This window comes from Colobus angolensis, unplaced genomic scaffold (genome assembly GCF_000951035.1).
Source record: "Colobus angolensis palliatus isolate OR3802 unplaced genomic scaffold, Cang.pa_1.0 Scaffold5, whole genome shotgun sequence".
In the NCBI taxonomy this organism is placed as follows: Eukaryota; Metazoa; Chordata; class Mammalia; order Primates; family Cercopithecidae; genus Colobus; species Colobus angolensis.
This window is the reverse complement of record NW_012118487.1, coordinates 34,260,479-34,274,847: the sequence shown is the minus strand read 5'-3', so window position 1 is coordinate 34,274,847 and position 14,369 is coordinate 34,260,479. Positions and strand designations below refer to the sequence as shown.

Here is a 14,369-nt window from a genome sequence, read left to right as displayed (position 1 = left end):
TTTTTTGGAGACAGGGTCTGGCTCTGTCACCCAGAATGGAGGGCAGTGATGTGATCTCAGTTCACTGCAACCTCCACCTCTAGGGCTCAAGTGATCCTCTCACTTCAGCCTCCCAAGTAACTGCAGGTGCATACCACCATTGCAAGGTAATTTTTACATTTTTTTGGTAGAGACAGGGTTTCACCATGTTCCCCAGGCTGGTTTTGAACTCCTGAGCTCAAGCCATTTGCCTGCCTCTGCCTCCCAAAGTGCTGGGATTATGAAGTGAGCTACCGTGCTCAGCACTACTAATTTTTTTATTTTGTATCCTACAGTTTTACTGAATTTTTTCATTAGTTCTAATAGCTTTGTGTGTGTGTGTGTGTGTGTGTGTATGTGTGTGTGTTTAGTTTTTCCTAAATATAAGATCATGTTATCTGTGTACAAGCCAGATTTGATTTCTTCCTTTCCAACTTGGGTGCCCTTGATTTCTTTTTCTTGCCTAAATTCTCTCACCAGTACTTCCAGTATTATGTTGAATAAAAGCTGTCAAAGTGGGTATCTGTGTCTTGTTCCAGGTCTTAGAGAGAAGACTTTCCATTTTCCCCCATTCAGTATGATATTGGCTGTGGGTTTGTCATATATGGTGAGTTATATTCCTTCTATACCTAGTTCATTGAAGCTTTTTTATCATAAAATGATGTTGAATTTTATCAAATGCTTTTTCAGCATCTATTAAAAAGATCATATGGTTTTCGTTCTTGGTTCTGTTAATGTGACAAATCACATATATTGATTTGCTTATGCTGAACCATTCTTGCATCCCTTGGACAAATCCCACTTGATCATAGTGAATGATCTTTTTAATGTGCTGTTGGATTCAGTTCGCTAGTATTTTGTTGAGGATTTTTGTGTCTATGTTCATCAGTGATATTGGCCTGTAGATTTTGTTGTTGTTGTTGTGTCCTTCTCTGGTTTGGGCCTCAGGACAATGCTGGTTTTGTAGAATAAGTTTGGAAGAATTCCCTCCTCACCAATTGTTTTTGAAGACTTTGACTAGAATTAGTATTAGTTTGGTAGAATTTAGCAGTGAAGCCATCAGGTCCTGGGGTTTTCTTTGAGAGAAACTTTTTATTATGACTTTGGTCTCATTACTTGTTACTGGTTTATTGAGATTTTCTATTTATTCACAATTCAGTCTTGGTAGGTTGCATGTGTCTAGGAATTTACCCATTTCTTCTAGGTTTTTCAATTTGTTGGTGTATAATTGTTCATACTAGTCTGTAATGATTCTTTGTATTCTGTGATATCAGTTGTAATGTCCCCCTTTTCATTTCTAATTTTATTTATTTATTTCTTCTTTTTTCTTAGTCTAGCTAAAGGTTTGTTGACTTGATCTTTCAAAAAGCCAACTTTTTTTGTTGTTGTTGGTCTTCTATATGGTTTTTTTTTAGTCTCAATATCATTTATTTCTGCTATGATCTTTATTATTTCTTTCCTTCTATTAATTTTTGGTTGGTATGATGGTTAATACTGAGTGTCAACTTGATTGGATTGAAGGATGCAAAATATTGATCCTGGGTGTGTCATGAGGGTGTTGCTAAAAGAGATGAACATTCGAGTCAGTGGACTGGGAAAGGCAGACCCATCCTTAATCTGGGTGGGCATAATCTAATCAGCTGCCAGTGGGCTAGAATATAAGCAGGCAGAAAAATGTGAAAAAGAGAGACTGGCCTAGCCTCCCAGCCTACATCTTTCTCCTGTGCTGGATACTTCCTGCCCTCTAACATTGCACTCCAAGTTCTTCAGTTTTGGAACTCAGACTGGGTCTCCTTGCTTCTCAGCCTACAGACAGCCTATTGTGGGCCCTTGTGATCATCTGGGTTAAAACTTAAAAAACTTCCCATCATATATACATACATGTTTTAAATATATATATGTGTGCATATATATACAAATATTCCATTAGTTCTGTCCCTCTAGAGAACCCTAATACAGTTGGTTCTTGCTTCTCTAGTTCCTTGAAGTGCATGATTAGGTAAATTTATTTGATGTATATTTACTTTCTTGATGTAGACATTTATTGCTATAAACCTCCTTCTTAGTATTGCTTTTGCTGTGTCTTATAGATTTGGATTTGTTATGTTTCCATTTTCATTTGTTTCAAGAAATTTTAATTTTTTCTTCTTAAGTTCTTCATTGTCATTCAGCAGCATGTTTCATTTTTATGTGTATGTGTAGTTTATAATATTCCTCTTGTTATTGACTTCTAGCTTTATTCCATTGTGGTCAAAAACAATACTTGATATGATTTCTCCTTTTTTGAGTTTGTTGAGACTTGTTTTGTGGGCTAAAATATGGTAGACTCTGGAGAATGTTCCATGTACTGATTCAAAAGGATGTATACTCTGCAGCAGTTGGGTGAAATGCTCTGCAAATGTCAGTTAGGTCTATTTGGTCTAATGTGTAGTTTAATTCTGATGTTTCCTTGTTGATTTGCTGCCTGCATGACTTGTCCATTGAAGTCCCTTACTATTACTAAATTGCAGTCTGGTCTCTCCCTTGAGCTCCATTAGTATTTGCCTTATATACTTTGGTGCTCTGGTATTGGGTGCATAGATATTTATAATTGCTATAGCCTCTTGCCAAATTGACCCCTCTATATAGTGTCCTTATTTGTCTCTTTTTATAGTTTTTTATTTTATCTAAGTATAGCTACTCCTGTTTTTTTTTTTTTAAGTTTTTACTTACATGGAATATAATTTTTCATCACTTCACTTTCAGTTTATGTGAGTGTTGTTTATAGATGAGGTGGGATTCTTATAGTTGGATCTTGTTTCATTATCCAGTTATTTTATGTCTTTTAATTGAAGAATTAAATCCATTTACATTTAGTGTTATTATTGATAAGGGCTTACTACTGCTATTTTGCTGCATGTGTTCTCCTTTTTAAACTCCTTTCTTACTGTCTTCCTTTGTGGTTAAGTGATTGTTTTGGTAGTATGTTTTAATTTGTTGCTTTTTATTTTTAGTGTATCTATTATAGGTTTTTGCATTGTGGTCACCATGAGGCTTACAAAAAATGTTTTATAGATATAACAAGTTATTTTAAAGGGATGACAATTTATTTTAGATCAGAAAAAAAAATAGAAACAAAGAACAAACTAAAAAAACCTTCTATACTTTAACTCCAATACCCACCACATTTTGACTTTTCTTTTCTCAATTTACATGTTTTTATATTGCCTATCTCTAAATAGGTTGCTATAGCTATTATTGTTTTTCATATACTTGCCTTGTAGGTTTCCTACTAGAGTTTTGAGTGGATTGCATACCATAATTATAGCACTGGAGTATTCTAGGGTTGTCTTTGTACTAGTGGGTTTTATACTGTCAAATGTTTTCTTTTTGCATGTTATTGTTTTTTTTTTCTTTCAAATTGAAGAACTCCCTTTAGCATTTCTTGTAAGACAGGTCTGGTGGTTGTGAATTCTCTTAGCTTTTGTTTGTCTGGGAAGAGTTAATTTCTCTTTCATATTTGAAGAATAGCTTTTCCAAATATAGTATTCTTGGGTGGCAGGGTTTTTTCAGAACATTGAAAATGTTGTTGCACACCCTCCTGGCCTGTATGGTTTTCGTTGATAAGTCTGTTGCCAGATGAATTGGAGTTTCTTTATATGTTACTTGCTTCTTTTCTCTTGCTGCTTTTAGGATCCTCTCTTTATCCTTGACGTTTGGGAGTTTGATTATTTTATGCTTTGATGTAGTCTTATTTGGGATGAATCTGTTTGGTATTCTCTGACCTTCCTCTACATGGATATTTCTATCTTTCTCAATTTTTGGAAAGCTTTCTGTTACTATTTATTTGAATACGCTTTCCATCCCTTGCTCTTGCTCAACTACCTCTTGAACAACAATACATTTTAGATTTGGTCATTTCTATGTTTTTTAGGTAATCTTTATTCCTGTTCAATCTTTTTTCTCTTTTGACTGTGTGATACTGAATAGCCTATCTTCAAGCCAACTGATTCTTTCCTTTGCTTGATCTATTCTGCTGTTGAGAGCCTCTAATACATTTTTCATTTCAGCAAACATATTTCTCAGTTCCAAGATTTCTGTTTGATTTTTAAAATTATTATTTCAGTCTCTTTTTTAAATTTCTCTGATAAATTTCTGAATCGCTTTTCTGTGTTATCCTGAAGGCCACTGTGTTTCCTTAAAATTGCTATTTTGAATTATTTGTCAGAGAGGTTGTGTATCGCCATCTTCTTAGGGCCTGTTACAGGTATCTTGCTTTGTCCAGTTAGGGAGGTTTTGGTTCCCTATTTGCTGTTGTTTTTTGTGGATATACATCTATGTCTTTGCATTGAAGGATTTGTTATTTATTCCAGTCTTTTCTGGCTTGTTTTGGTTTTTATTTGGTATATTTGCCTAGAGATTCCTTGTAATTTACTTGTTAATTTCTTGTTTCCCCCACCACTAAGTTGTTGCCTCCTTTTTGATGCTAGATGATGCCTTAAGCAAGGTTTGCCTCAGCTTTAGCAAAGAATCAGAGTGCTGCGAGTCTCAAATGGAAGAAGTCCCAGTGGGGATATCTTGCCAGTGTGGGAAGGCTGGCCAGAGGTTCATGCCCAAGGGATCTGTGGAAAGTACTTCCTACAGTTGGTGCTGCTCAACAGTCACTCTGATTTGGCATCTCCTTAGGCTTAATTACAGAACAGAGTTTCCTGGGCTAGGCAAGGTAGTCCCACCTCTCACCTTGTCTTTTGCTGTTTGCAGGGATATTTCTCTCTTCAGGCACTTGTGATGTTTTCTGTGGGTTGAGGCAGGTACAGGTCTCCTGCTAGGGAACTCAAGGTGATGGGGAAGCTGATTGTCTACCTCTATCTCACTTTTTCCAGGGTAGAAACTGTGAGTTAGGAGGAATTTTTCCCATGCTTCATGACAGGCAGATTGTGGGGAGGGGCATTGTGGATGTAGAAATCTGATTCTCTTAATCTATTCCAGGTTTTTTCACTTGTCTGTGGCCCCCAGAACTGACTCATCCTCATATTTGAGTTCTGGGATATTGCTGGTGATAATCTCTGCACTGGATATTTGTTTTGAGTTTTCTATGGACAGGAAAATGAAGCCAGTATGCCACCATTTTGGAACTGAAATTCTCCAAAGTATACATTTTAAGTTGCTATGATAAGCGACTCTTATAGGCCAAATTCTTTTAAACATGACAAGTCTTAAAAATCAAGTATCCACAGATTCTTTAACACAAAATATTAATATAAATACTAATTATACATCTTCCAGAGGTTGCACCTAGAAACTTTTTGGAGTGAATAAGACTGTCTATATAATTGCCCAATAGGACAGCAACCTTGCAGGCTTTGAAAGATTCTTACACACCAATAGGAAATGATTACATCATTGTATGTAATTTGGGGAATTCTTTCTTAGATACTTGGCAAGCGATATTGGGTGAGAAGCTGACAGGACTCTTGTCTATGACCCTGACCAGTCCACACTGAGCTCTAGTTATACTTAATAATAGGAACTGAATGAAAAGAAAACAGTGGTTACACAGCTTGCTCCCGACTTTGAATCATATCATGACTCATTGTTTTTCCATCTACATGGAAGTTGGCAACACCTACACAGACTGGCATACCACAGAAAGAGAAAGAGACAGACAGACACGCAGAGTCTTGCTATGTCTTGCCCAGGCTGGAGTGCAGTGGTGCGATCTCAGCTCACTGCAGCCTCTGCCTCTCGGGTTCAAGCGATTCTCCTGTCTAAGCCTCCCAAGTAGCTGGGAACACAGGCCTGCACCACAATACCCAGCTAATTTCATACTTTTAGTAGAGATGGGGTTTCACCATGTTGGCCAGGCTGGTTTCAAACTCCTGATCTCAGGTGATCTACCTGCCTCGGCTACCCAAAGTGTTCGGATTAAGGTGTGAGCCAGGCTAAGATACTTTAACACATTTTCAAGGCGCTCCAAATAAGTTAGAATTTGATAAAATTCTGCTTTCTTTTCATATTCTTCTCTGAAGTGGTCTGAAAGGCCATATAACCCTTATAGATATTAAAATGATAGCAGTCACTCATGGTTTTGCTTGACTACGTGGGTGAAAATAGTGCACTATATTTCTTCATTCCCGTCTTTAAATGAAGTCAGCTCTTGTGTGGTGGAGGCAAGATGTCAGTCAAGGGGCCTGATCTAGGCTTCTCTCCCCTGAAGTCTTGTCTCTGCAATGGCCACTTCAGATGTTTATACTCCATTCCTCCAGGCCTAGCCCATATTCTGAAAAGGCAAGGCAATCCACCACTCAACAAGTATTCATTGAGTGCCTGCCATGTTCTTAGTGATGAGAATAGTTCAGTGCATAAAAGAAAACAAAATCCCTGCCCCCATGGGATTTACATCCAGTCACACTTAGCAGACGTGTGTGAATCTGGAAGGACCTTTTCTATAGCCTGATAGAATTCTTACAACAGGTGAAAACTACTTGCCTTGTCTTCGGGAGTCTTGTGCATTTGGATCTATCCCTTAACAACTAACCTTGTCTATCATCCTTACAGTCTGGCCCTTTACTTCTGGGATAGTCCATCAGAGACTTGAGGAAAAGTTTCTTTCTCTCTTTCTTTTTCCATTTTTCCAAATTTAAATTCATGAAATGTATACAAGTTCTCTAAATTAAAAGCAACAGGATATTTTACCGACTTTCTGTTCTGAACTAACTTAAAATTTATGTTTCTAATCCCCAGACATATGAACTAAAAAGCCTGAAATAAATATAGATCAGTCATGTGAGCTGACATATGAAGCAGTCAGCTTTACTCTGATGGGTTTTGGTTGATCTTTCAAGTTTCTAAAAGTATTTGGAAGTGGAAAGCACTGTTCTTCATATGAAATAAAAGGAAGAAAAAGGGACCTTACAGTCAGACTCATTGTCAAAAAACTAATATTAAGATAAGCTGAAGCAATCAAATAAGAGAATTTGCAAATCACATGTTGGAGGTAAAGCTGGAAGCCTGTGCAGTTCAGGAAAATGGAAGATGAGATGGCTGAGATCCCATGAACAGACCAGGCCCAATAGAAATTATAATAACAATAGAGCTCAGTTACAGGAATTTTTGATGATGACAGAATTTTAAAGACATGCTTCTTCCTTTGTATTGACTAAAGATCTTCAGGTTGAAAGTGTCAAGATCTGCTTAATAGAATATCCTCTGTTGCAATATTCAAAATCATCAGGATACTTAGATCTCAGTGAAAAACTGATGGTTGAAGAATAACTGAAGTATTCAGTCCATAAGGAAGCCTGAAGCTCCCTACACACCTTGAATTTCATGCTAAATAATCTATAAGTTCTGGAAAATGCTGCTTACTCTAGAAAAACTGACTAACCTTGATCTTGGTCAGCATATACTTGGTTCTTTACATATCACTTATCAATGTTCAGAAAGGGAAGAATACTTGAACTTATCCAATACAAAAATTCACAATTTAACCAACTGTTTCCCAGATATGAGGCTTACTAGATGTGAGCATTATAAACTTTTATTTAGCTGCAACTTAAAGAACTTTACATTTTCAGATACGTGTTGAAGACTCTCCCAGATGCTTTCTCCCTCTTTGAGAAGAAGCAGAAAAAGAAAACTTTCTCTAAAGGGCATCCTGACTCTTTTCACACACTGAAGACTTTGGAAGCTGGTGGCAACAACTTCATTTGCTCCTGAGAATTCCTCTCCTTCACTCAGGAGCAGCAAGCGCTGGCCAAAATTCTTATCAGTTGGCCAGAAAACTACCTGTGTGACTCTCCATCCCATGTGCACGGCCAACAGGTTCATGACGTACATCTCCTGGTGTTGGAGTGCCATAGGGCGGCACTGGTGTCTGGCATGTGCTGTGCCCTGTTCCTGCTGATCCTGCTCATGGGGGTTCTATGCCACCATTTCCAAGGCCTGTGGTACATGAAAATGATGTGGGCCTGGACCCAAAAGGAAGCCCAGGAAAGCTTGCAGCAGGGACATCTGCTATGATGCATTTGTTTCTTATAGTGAGCGGGATGCCTACTGGGTGGAGAACCTTATGGTCCAGGAGCTGGAGAACTTCAATCCCCCATTCAAGTTGTGTCTTCATAAGCGGGACTTCATTCCCGGCAAGTGGATCATTGACAATATCATTGACTCCACTGAAAAGAGTCACAAAATTTTGTGTTTTCTGAAAACTTTGTGAAGAGTGAGTGGTGCAAGTATGAACTGGACTTCTCCCATTTCTGTCTTTTTGATGAGAACAATGATATTGCTATTCTCCTTCTTCTGGAGCCCATTGAGAAGCCATTTGCCTTAGTCAATCTGGGCTGCTATAGCACAAATGCCAATAGTCTGGGTAGTTTATAGATAACAGAAATTCATTTCTTATGAATCTAGAGGCTGGCAAGTCCAAGATCAAGGTGTTGGCAGATTTGGTATCTGGTGAGGAATTCTTCCAGGCTCAAAGATAGCTGTCTTCTCACTGTGTTCTTACATGGTGGAAGGGGTGAGGGAGCTGTCTGAAGTTTCTTTTGTAAGGGAACCAATCCTGTTCAGGAAGCTTCTGCCCTCATGACCTAATCACCCACCAAAGGGCCCACCTCCAGTACCTCACATTGGGGGTTAGGATTTCAATAGCTGAATTTCAGGAGGACACAGGCCTTCAGTCTATGGCTAGGATCATTCCCCAGCACTTCCGTTAAGCTTCAGAAGATAATTAACACCTAGACCTGCCTGGGATGGCCACTAATGAAGTTTAGCAGGAAGGTTTTTAGTTAAAGAAAAATTCTAGTTTTTAAAAGGGAGATATATACAACATGAAATATTCTCAGTTTTCAGAACTAGGTTCTATGTTAACTTAGAAGTTTACTATTATTTTGCATAGGCAGTATTTTTGAAATGTCTTCAAAAATTACAGACATATTGACATATGTTCAGAGTAAAAAAATTTTGAAGAATGTATGTTCATGTATAAAGATCTGTAAAATAATGCAGGATTTCTGACATATTTTCATTAAGTGGTTTTTGGTGGATGAGTTTGTTATTATTTTGTTTGACAATTACAAAATACTTTATGTGAAAAAGACATAGACTGTGTGTTTTGTTTTGTTTTTTCGAAACAGGGCCTCACTCTTATCTCCCAGCCTCAACCACCTGGACTCAAATAATCCTCCCACCTCAGCCTCCTGAGTAGCTGGGGCTACAGGCACAAACCACCATGCCTGGCTAATTTTTGAATTTTTGTAGAGATGGGGTCTCCCTATTTTGACCAGGCTGGTCTCAAACTCCTGGACTCAAGTGATCCTCCTGCCTTGGGTTCCCAAAGTGCTGGGATTACAGGTGTGAACCACCATGTTTGCCTTGTGTTTTTGGATAACTTTCGGATAACAGTTTAGGATTTCAGTTAGATGCTCAAAATTATGAATATATACAATGAAAGTTACCTTTTCCCCAAATATTAATACATTTCATATGCCGTGTTAATTTTCTAACTTTAATCAACTTTTTTTTTTTTTTTTGGTAGAGAGTTATAGGAGGTGTTATATCTAGATACAGAAGGAGATTTGGAGTCTAACCTGGGATTTGCCACATGTTAACTGTGAGCCATGCAACTCTGGGCAAGTTCTCTAATCACTTTAACCAAAGGAATAATAATATCAGAATTATTTATTGCATGTGTTATTGTAAGATTCAGATGAAATAATAGATGTGAAGGTGCTTTGGAAATGTCAAGAACTAGGCTGGGTGCGGTGGCTCACACCTGTAATCCCAGCACTTTGGGAGGCCTAGGCGGGTGGATTAGTTGGTGCCAGGAGTTCGAGATCAGCCTGGTCAACATGGCAAAACCCTGTCTCTACTAAAAATACAAAAGCTAGCCAGGCATGGTGGTGCACGCCTGTAATCCTACCTACCTGGAAGACTGAGGCAGAGATTTGCTTGAATCTGGGAGGTGGAGACTGTAGTGAGCCAAGACTGCACCACTGCACTCCAGCCTGGGTGACAAAACGAGACTCCATCTCAGAAAAAAAAAAAAAAGACAATATCAAGAACTGAACAAGTGTAAGGACTGTGTCTGAGTTGGATGTGCTCATATCTTTGTGGACTGTGTACAACTACCTTCAGTATACGCAGAGGACACTAGTAATAATTTGTGGCTAAATAAATGATTTCTACTTGACTTTGCCAGAATATTCTAATTGACTTTGGGATTATAGAGCAATAGCATCAAAATTCATCTTAGGCAGTTCAACTAAGGAAGAGAAATAGAGAAAAAACAAGTTTTAGTTTCAGGAGAAATAATTTGAAGGAAGTTTTCTTGTGTCAGAAATCATAAGGTAGAGAGCTGGAGATTTGGAATTAATAAGAAAGCATTTTCAGCCAGCTGGACAACCTGATGGTCAGGATAAAGAAAAATAGTAACATAGTGACCTGTATACAAAAACCTCTCAATTTCATGTTTATGTCTATTGATTAAGTTTCCCTGATGTTCCAACCATCAGAGAGGATTAGGGATGTGGAACAGAGTAGGAGAAGCAGCCCTGGATTTAAGGTAAAATTCTGGTTTCAAATCTCAGTTCTGTCATACATAATACAATTCGTATGACATTTTGTTGTGTAAGGGAGGAACAAGGATGCTTGCTCTGCTTCATATCTCACTTTGTGAAAATCAAATGTAATTATGAATATAAAAGGTAGATTATTAATATTAAGGCAGTTGAATTTTAAAAGCTTGTTTTCTTCCCTTATACGTATTCCTAACCGTGGAGACAGCTAGGTTCTGTGGCAATGAAGAAAATTGATCAATGACTGTGTTTGGTATTACTTTGGGAAATAGGGATGGAATGGGGGCAAAGAAAGGACTTAGCTTCAAACTGTAGATAGAAGTGAGAAGCCCAGATCTTTTCATGATGAGAACTCGGATGGAATGTACGTGCTAGAGATGGTGCACCAGTAGGGACTGTCACAGGATTGGGGAAAAAAACCCCGGGGCTGTCCTTATCTGTTCCCTTAGGCAAAATCATTCTGTGTTAGTCTGGAGGGTGACTGGCGAACCTATTTTAAAGCAGGAGAGCACAGACTTTTGGGTGGAAGTGGACCCTGGAGATGTACCGGCAGGTGAATAGAGTGTGGAAAAGCGGGGAAAGGAGAAGTGTGATTCACGAGCCTGAATTTGGGCTTCCATGGATGGAGAAGCATCAGGAGTGGAGTTTAAAGACGGTGTGTTTCAGGTGATGTGAGGTCCTGGATACCCGAAGCTTCAAGAAAATACTGGTTGGGCACGGAGCCTTCCCTCTGATTGCCATTCCCATGCAGGCCTCCTCTGGCCTCTCTATTCGCTTTTCCCTGACCGGGGACCTCCGTCAAGCCCCCAGCTCTCTTCTTCGACCCAGCCTTCCACGGGGCAGCGATCCGGGCAGGACCTGCCTCTAGCCTGTCGCAGCCTAGCTCACGGTCACCGGCGGGAGCCTGCGGGGAAGCGCGGCCGCGGGGGCTCGCTCTGGGCCACCTGCCCAGGTCCAGCGTTCCCTCCCGCTGCGCGACGGCGCGCGTGCCCCGTGGAAGGGGCGTTCCCGCACCCCAGAAGGAGGGGGCGCCGGGTCGCGCGGACTTTCCCTTTCGCTTACTTCCTAGTCCCAGGCAGGCCGGCTCAGAGGCAGCGAGAAAGCTCAGCCAGGCGGCTGCTCAGCGTCCTCCCAGGTAAGTTGCGGGCGCCGCTCGTGTGGTCTCTCTGCACCCCTTCCTGGGGTCGGGTCGAGAAGGGGCGGAAGGGAACCGCGGCCCGGTCACAGACTCTGGGGACCCCGGGCTCCCGCTCGGTTGCACCTGGGCCCCTAGCTCCTGTCCGAGCGGGGACGGCGGGGAGCGCACCAGGCCCCCGGGATGCCGGTGCTTCTCTGCGCCGCCCGGTGCGGGAATGTGGACACCAGGGAAGCCGGCTCAGGTTGGCCCTCGGGAGAAGCAGGAGCTACACAGAAAGGGAGCCCGCGGGTCCTGTGGAGCCCGAGGTCCGGACCCCGTGAGTGCAGTGCCAATGGGCTGTGGCTGGGCGGAGCGCCCTTCCAGCCTTGCAGGCCCCTGGGGGTTGCCATGGCGAGCTTCCGCCTGGGCTCCGGGCTGGTGGCCGCCACCTCCCTCGGGAGGCCCCGGCCCGGCCCTCCCGCTTCACTGATTCCCGGTAGGGTCGCCCTCCCCGCCTCTTGGCCTCTCTTGGTTCTGAGCGTGGATGACAAAGATTGGGTAAAGGCTTTCAATGAGCCAGTGGAGTTGAATGCTAGCGTCTCGCGGGGGGTGTGTCCTCTCTCACTGGTTACTGCTAGGATGGAGCTTGGATTTTGGTCACCATGGCTCAGAGGTGGGAAAGGTTCCGTGCTCTGGGTCTGTCCAGGACCCTGGCTCCCTAACCCAAGTCTGGCCTCTGCTCCCTGGCAGGCTTCACTCCCACCTCTGCGTTCCTTCATTCTTAGGATGTGTGAGTTAGGTCTCTGATTAGAAAACAGCTTACAGCATTTAAGCAAAGTCGAGTTCTTCAAGTAAGAATGCTTTGAAGTGCCCTTTAAACTTCTTCATTTTCTATAAATATGAACTTGTATTTAGAGCTTAAATGCGAGCCAGGAAAGTCTTTTTCCTTTTTGAAAGAGAGAGAAAAAGAGAGAAAGAGGTGATCGGAGGTGGTGGGTGGGAGAGGAGAAAGAGAAGGAGAGTAATTGTTCTGGGTGTAGACAACTCAGTTTGCTGAGATGACTTTAATCTTTTGACTCTGTTATTAAGATTTTTACCAAAGAGCAACTATAGATATGTTGGCCTGACTTGAAGGGACAGAACAAACAAAACACAAAACAAAACAAACAAACAACAACAAAAGCAAGAGTAGAAACTATTGGAAAATGATTTATTCACCAATATTTTAAAGTTTCTTCCCGTTCTAAGCAAAGAACATCTTAAAGTTCTTTATAATGTACCCATTTTACATTTACAAAAACTACCAGAAGTTGACAGCTTGTTTTGGGAGTTTCTAAGCTATCAGTTAATTTTTTGGGGGTACAGTTTTATTGATAAACTAATAGAGGAAAAGAAATCTAATGGAATACCCCCAAATTTAAAAGAAGGCAAGAAAAGAGAGACAACAGAACATAAAACAAATGGGACAAGAATAAAGTACATAGTTGTCACAGTCCCTTTGGTGCTGCTGTAACAAAACACCTGAGACTGGGTAATTTACAAAGAACAGAAATTTATCTATTCATCGTTCTGGAGTCTGGGAAGTCCCAGACTGAAGGGCTGCATCTGGTGAGGGTCGTCAGGCTACATTATAACATGATGGAAAGCATCACATGGTGAGAGACAGCAAGAGAGGACAGAACTTAACTTTTATAACAAACTCATTCTGACAATAACCTGCTCTCTTGGTGATAACGTTAATCCATTTCTGAGGGTAGAGCCTTCATGACCTAATAACCTCTTACAAGGTCCCACCTCTCATCACTGTTGCATCGAAGATGAAATTTCCAATACATGAGCTTTGGGGCACACATTCAAACCATAACAATAGTTCAATTACTTTAAAGCCCAAAATATCAGTAATTATATTAAATGCAATTTAATATATCAGTAATTAAATGAGAAAGACTAAATTTTATGATAATCAGACTAATATTGTCAGACTAGACTTCAAAACAACCCAACAATCATATGCTGTTTACAAGAGACACATTTATGGATACTAAAAGGTATAAAGTGAACAGATGTAACCATTTATCAAAAGAAAGCTGTCATGGCAATATTACTGTTAGACAAAATAGAATTAGGAAAAAAAGTAAAAAAGTCATAACTGTAGATAAAGAGAAACATTTCACTAAGTTAAAGGTTTCTCTAAGTTAAAGGTTTCACTGAGAAGAAATAAAAATTCTGAATTTATAAGTACCCATAATAACACAACATTAAGAAACTAGAAAATAGAAAAAGAATAGAGCCAAATTGACAGAACTAGAAAAATATAGAAAAATAGAAAATTCATAGAAAAATCCACAATCATAGTGGGAGATTTTATCATACATCTCTCAGTAACTGATAGAAAAACCAGACAAAAGATCAGTAAGGATAAAGAAAGTGCAAACACAATGTAGTTGACATAAGGAATCTATACTACTTCCAACAGCTGCTGAAATCACAGAACGTACTTAAAATCTGACCATATACCGGCTCATAGAGTAAATTGCAGTACATTTTAAAGAATTTAAATCATACAGAATATGTCTTCTGACCATAATGAAATTAAAATAGAAAAGAACAGAAAAACTTATAGAAAATTCTCATATATTTGGAAATTAGTAAATACATTTCTTTTTTTTTTTTTTTTT

General features: G+C 40.0%; 1 protein-coding gene and 1 pseudogene across 3 annotated transcripts in view; both read left to right on the top strand.

Moving 5' to 3' along the window:
- The first annotated feature begins 7,878 nt into the window (after window positions 1-7,878).
- On the top strand, window positions 7,879-12,032 carry LOC105524525 (annotated as a pseudogene).
- LOC105524473 (toll-like receptor 2) overlaps window positions 11,625-14,369 on the top strand; it is a 21,247-nt gene continuing 18,502 nt past the window's right edge. For 2 of the 3 annotated variants that reach the window (XM_011959773.1, XM_011959770.1), the window contains exon 1: window positions 11,635-11,709. The gene's annotated coding sequence lies outside the window, so the exon portion shown is untranslated. Of the gene's footprint in view, window positions 11,714-12,670; window positions 12,681-14,369 lie in introns of all 3 variants that reach the window. The other variant, XM_011959771.1, reaches the window with a different exon arrangement.